Source organism: Sinocyclocheilus grahami, unplaced genomic scaffold (genome assembly GCF_001515645.1).
Source record: "Sinocyclocheilus grahami isolate Dianchi unplaced genomic scaffold, SAMN03320097.WGS_v1.1 scaffold808.1, whole genome shotgun sequence".
In the NCBI taxonomy this organism is placed as follows: Eukaryota; Metazoa; Chordata; class Actinopteri; order Cypriniformes; family Cyprinidae; genus Sinocyclocheilus; species Sinocyclocheilus grahami.
Window position 1 is genome coordinate 564,195 of NW_015505987.1, and position 292 is coordinate 564,486.

The following is a 292-nucleotide window of genomic DNA, read 5'->3' on the forward strand; positions in this document are numbered from 1 at the left end:
GGACGCAGCGACCGTTGCGTACATCAACCGACAAGGTGGTCTGCGCTCCCGTCGCTTATCGCAACTCGCCCGCCACCTCCTCCTCTGGAGTCAGAAGCATCTGAGGTCGCTTCGTGCTGTTTACATTCCTGGGCTGCTCAACCAGGCAGCCGACGAACTGTCCCGAGCTGCGCTCCCGGGAGAATGGCGACTCCATCCGCAGACGGTCCAGCTGGTTTGGGGACATTTTGGAGCCGCTCAGGTAGACCTGTTTGCCTCTCCAGAAACCTCTCACTGCCAGTTGTTCTTCTCC

The 292-nt window shown here is 59.9% G+C and overlaps 1 protein-coding gene across 2 annotated transcripts in view; it reads left to right on the plus strand.

Annotated features, from left to right (window-relative positions):
• The window catches only part of frmd5a (FERM domain containing 5a), a 146,542-nt gene that overhangs the window by 96,315 nt on the left and 49,935 nt on the right, over positions 1-292 (plus strand). The window lies entirely within an intron of this gene.